Source organism: Crocodylus porosus, unplaced genomic scaffold, assembly GCF_001723895.1.
Source record: "Crocodylus porosus isolate Cpor-Errol unplaced genomic scaffold, CroPor_comp1, whole genome shotgun sequence".
Lineage (NCBI taxonomy): Eukaryota > Metazoa > Chordata > Crocodylia > Crocodylidae > Crocodylus > Crocodylus porosus.
This window is the reverse complement of record NW_017728886.1, coordinates 224,291,404-224,296,627: the sequence shown is the minus strand read 5'-3', so window position 1 is coordinate 224,296,627 and position 5,224 is coordinate 224,291,404. Positions and strand designations below refer to the sequence as shown.

The window sequence follows — 5,224 nt, the reverse complement described above, 5'->3', positions numbered from 1 at the left end:
CTGGCTTCCTTAATGGCCCAGGCAAGTCGCTTAATTTCTGTGCCTCAGTGTATAGTCGTCTACAAAATGAGTTTACAAGGCATTCCATTTTTATGAGACATTTGGAATTGGAGTGACCCTGAGGGGAGGGATTTAAAGCAAATGATAATTCTAGTAATTTGTGTTCAGTGAATATTGATTACAATTAAATGAGTAAAAGTTAAGATGGCAATAAAGACAACTTTTGCTATCAGAGACATACAGATTTTAAAACGCAGACAGCTAGTAAATCTTCTTGCTTCTGCTCAAGGAAAGAAGATGGGAGACTAGTATATTTATGGGGAAGAGTTAAGTTAATTTGGCTACTTTAACTGCGATACTTTAAAAGCTTCAGGTGTCTTATAAATTGATTTTACTGCTTTTTAAAAACTTCTGCAAGCAATTCTATTGTTTGCACACAATCTCTCTAATTAAATATTAATAAAATATAGCAGTACTATTAAAAATGCAGACTCTTTCTTTTAAAGGCTAGGTTAGGATAGAGTTATGAATTTTACTACATTGTTAGATTTCATAAACTCTCAGATGATAGAAGGAGTTTCCACCACAGCTCAACAAACAGGATATGAATAACTATGGATCTGTAGACAGATTGTTGGGGATTGGCAGGTCAGAGAATGAAAATCACCTTAACCTCTGTGCACATTAATATCTGGCAAAGCTAAATGTCATGTAGCTTAGTGGAACTTTTCCAGTAAACCATTTAAATCTATATTAAAGATTTTAACTGCAGTCTGTGCTAAATAATCACTTTTGTTTATTCAGCTGCTTTAGCAGCATTACCAATTTCTAATCCCAATTATTTGCAAGCTCTGAGAGCCTTGATGCCTGTGAGATAAATGTTGTTAGAAGTTCTATCCAGTGTAAATGATTTAATTTTCTGCTCCTGAAATCAGATTAAATGATATTGTTCATAGGAAAGTGGCTGCAGACTGAAGGTTATTATCAGACCAAGCCTCTATGAACTAAAATTCTATAGCCAGGCTGTTGTTTGTCTGATCAATGATGATATTGTATTTTAGGTTCACTTCATTTAGAAAAGCTTGATGATGATAAAACTAGACACTTTTGCCCAGAGCAACCCTTGTCTGGTGTGGGAGGTCCAACCTGCACCCTCCTGGCTGGCTAGGGGCCAAGCACTAGACAACATGTTCATTCTTGTTGAAGGCTGATAATCTCTGGCTCTGTCTAGTGAAAATTTAAATGGAGGCTTCACAATGGAGGTTTACTGATGATAGCTCTTCCCTCTGTGGAGCTTGACCATCATTCAAAACTACGCCTTTGGGATTTCCATTATCTTATGACTGCTTTTAGCTTCCAATCTTCTTTCTGGGCATATTTCTGGGTTAGATTTTTTTTTCAGAAAGAATTGCAGCAGAAAATGGATCTATAGCTTCAACCAACACAAGGGGAATGCAGAACTCTGAACTACTGTTATAAGCTGATGTTGCTGGTTGTGGAAACATTACTCAGTCATCAACACGCTGATTAACCATTGAAAGATAGGTATCAGCCTTTCTGAGATCCTGTGCACAAATTCGATACAGAAATTTTGGGGCTCCTTCTATGTTGGTTTGTCACATAGCTTTTAAATATGAACATTAAAGAGAATAAAAAGAAGCAACTGTACCCGATGTTCCCCATGTAGTTTTAGCTGTAGTTTAATAGAGCAGGTTGAGAGATGGGGAAAAGTATTGTAAACTTTTTTGCAAACCACTGTGTGTTATATCAGAATTTGGAGAATTTTCATCTCTAATTTTTATACAAAGTCTTGCACCATATATAGCATGTGATAAATTGCATTTATTGCACAATAAATGTATTGCCCAATATTGTATTATAAATGTCATGTATTTATTGTACTTGATGGGAAGCTCTATTCTGAGAAATCTTGAAGGCAATTGAGACACAAAGGCCTGGATCATCTAATACAGGGTGCTCAACTCCTGCCTCATAGGCTAAATCCGACCCATGGCTCCATAATCATCTGGTGTGTGGGGCTCCACAGTATCACAGAAGATTCACAGAAGTTTAGGGCTGGAAGGGACCTCATGAGATCATCAAGTCCAGCCCCCCTACACTGGGCCAAAAGACTGCTGGATTCAAATAGCCCCAGCAAAGTGTGTGTCCAGTCTGCTTTGGAAGTGCTCCAGGGTAGGTGCCTGCACCACCCATGCTGGGAGTCTATTCCAGAGTCTGGTCAGACAGACTATGAAGAACTTGTTCCTTATATCCAATCTGAAACCTTCATCTAGGAGTTTATGATGGTTGCTCCTTGTTTTCCCCTGGGACGCTTTGGTGAATAGTTATTTGCCTAGCCCCTGATGCTTTTCCCTGATATATTTGTAAGCTCTCACCAAATCCCCGCAAAATCTTCTCTTTTCTAAGCTAAACAGTCTTTCCTCATAGGGCTTGCTCTTCTGGCCTCTAATCATACAAGTGGCTCTTCTCTGGATTCTCTCAAGCTTCTCCACAGCCTTCTCCACATCCTTTCCATGGGTCTGGAAATTTGGAGGCAGGAGCGTGGTGGCACCGCTCCACCACTACCACATTTTTGTACCTATAGGGAACTCCAGGACCTGTATGCTGGATTAGCACCTGATCCCAGCACACAGGGCTGGGCAGGGGCAGTGCTAAGTAAGCCCCAGGGCTCAATCCCAGCTTCTTTCATTAGTCTATGCAAACAAATCTGTGTAAATCCTAATTGAAAAGGCAAGTCACCTTGATCGTGTAGTGGTATAGATACACTATCAGGGGTTCTGAGGCATATGAGTACTATGAACAGTGTACAGTTCATTTGACATTTAATTTTTGATTCATTAACGATCGTGAAGAACATCACAAGGGCTTTTATTTAGTAATTAGCAAAGCACTGTTTTTTTTCAGATGGCCTCAAAATGCCTGGTCATTGAATTTGGCTGTGTCAAATTTTGTTCTTGTTCCCTCATGCTGTACTAGTGACATTCATCCACAATCCTAATAACATGCTAGTTCCTGTATAATGTGTGTTTTTAGAACATGCCAATGGCACTCCTCTTCTGTCACTGCAAATCAGAAAGGAATTTATTATTCTACTGTACACAGAACTAAATCTGCAGGGCTGGATAGAGCTTTGATTCCACCCAGAGTTTAAAACCAAGTACCTGGCAGTGGCAGTGTTTCTGTTCAGGCAGCAGTGAGGGAGTCACTTGACTTCAGGGCTTGTTGTAATCTACCTGATTCCTTCTAAACTCTTCATTCCACAGGTGCTAACAATCCGTTCTTCTTTTTAATGGTCTTGATGTTCCATTAATCAAGCTATTTTTTCTTCTGTCCTTCTGCTGTCTGTTAGCCACTTCTGGTAATGTGTCACCTATTACACAGCCTTAGCTAAAAATGTGAACCTAAAATATTAGTGGTGTTTCGTTCTAATCACGGAAAATGTGGATTTTGGGTTATTTTTTAAGATGAAAATTGGGGACATTTTTTTAATCAGGAAAAACCAGGATCCCTGGTTATGATGTTGGGGCTTGGAATAGATGACCTCCTAAGGTCCCTTCTAACCCTAATTTTTTATGATCCTGTTACCACACTATTTGCAACCCACTTTTGAAAATCCTAGATCTGTCTGTGTAAATCTGTCTGGAGTTTGTAAATAATGCACTGTCTCATTTTGTAGAGATTCAAGATCATTTTAGACAAATGTTTAAATGTATTATTTATTTTACTCACTGCATACTAAGCTACTTCAACATAATTTAACAATTAAAACAATCCATGTTTTCATTGCTGTAAAGCTACAAAAAGGCACAACTATTGCCAAATTATAAGATTGTTGAGCAGTGGGGCTCAGTGGCTAAACTGTGATTGCTTTATTTTGCATGTGCTTAGTTCTTTAAAAACAATGAGTTTAGGAGGTGTTTAGGAGAAGGATGTGCTACATAAACAGCTGTTTGCCTATTTCCTTTTTTAAGTCCATCCTTTTCACTTAAGAATATTAAGAACTAACTCAAATCAATTGGGTCAAGAGGACACAGGAAACTGAAGAACAGGATGAGATAATATCATCCAGATTCCTGTTACTGAACTCAGGCTAAAATTCCTGACAACTCAATTCCAGCCACTGCCTAACATTTTATGGTGGTGATGTAAAGCAATTTATAATAAATACATTTGTTCTTGTGAAAACCAGATAAATAATATTAAATGTATCATAGCATGATGTATGTTTTTGTTTACATAATGCTTGGGCTTTTTTCACATAGATGAGTGACTGAAGTTGAGTTTACCCCCCATGATATTTAAAACAAGTAAAAACTGTCTGAGAGTGTAGTCTGAAATGCATCTAAGACTGAAGTCAAAATCTATTGTAGTACAGAGTCTGAGCCAAAATAAAAATGTGAGACAAGGAAAAAATGACAACTTTTAAAAGTACGTTATGTGTAAAATATCTTAATCCCTTGCCTTCCACATTCCTAAGAAAATGTGTTCTCATACTTTATTATGTGTATTCCAATTTGCAAACAAATTAATTACTTCAGCCAAAAATTAAAAAGGAGTTGAAAGTAAGATTTGAATGGAAGTCCAGAGCTAGTCTTAAGTATCAATGCCTCTATTATAATATGTTTGCACTGTTCACATGTCTACAACATGATGATAACCAAGCTTTTCTTTAAAATTTTTCTTCAGGCTGGGGGGAGTGAGAATTCTATGTAAAGCAGAGTAATTAATTTTGTTATCTTTTATTATGAATCTTTAGAGCAAATATTTTTGAAACTGTGGTGAATAATAATTAAAATTTTGGGTGGTGTTTGAATATATTTTGTACCTTCTAGGTTTTCTTACATGCTAATTCTGAAACTCCCCACAAGATATTCTACTAAATATTGTAGTATGCCATCACCTTCCATGGGGCGCGGCCTTCCCGGGGCTTGTCTGAGGCCTCCACCCAGACGGAGCCTGCGGGGGGGGCTGGCGTCCCCCAACCCCCTGGCCTGTGGGAGCTGCCCAGCAAGGCCTGGGGGGGCAGGGACTGGGGACCCCCACACCTGTCCTGCAGGCGCCCGCCTTAGGACCCTGGAGGCGCAGGTGAGGGAGCTCCAGGAGGAGGTTAGCAGGCTGAGGGGAATCAGGGAGGCAGAGGAAGAAATTGACAGCTATTTTCTTTCCCTGCAGGGTTGTATGACCAAGGAGGATGCACCTCAAG

The 5,224-nt window shown here is 39.1% G+C and overlaps 1 long non-coding RNA gene across 1 annotated transcript in view; it reads left to right on the top strand.

The window, feature by feature from the left end:
* The first annotated feature begins 442 nt into the window (after positions 1 to 442).
* Positions 443 to 5,224, top strand: part of LOC109320139 — a 22,449-nt gene continuing 17,667 nt past the window's right edge. The window contains exon 1 of the long non-coding RNA XR_002103728.1: positions 443 to 1,545. This is a non-coding gene — a long non-coding RNA (uncharacterized LOC109320139). The remainder of the gene's footprint in view (positions 1,546 to 5,224) is intronic.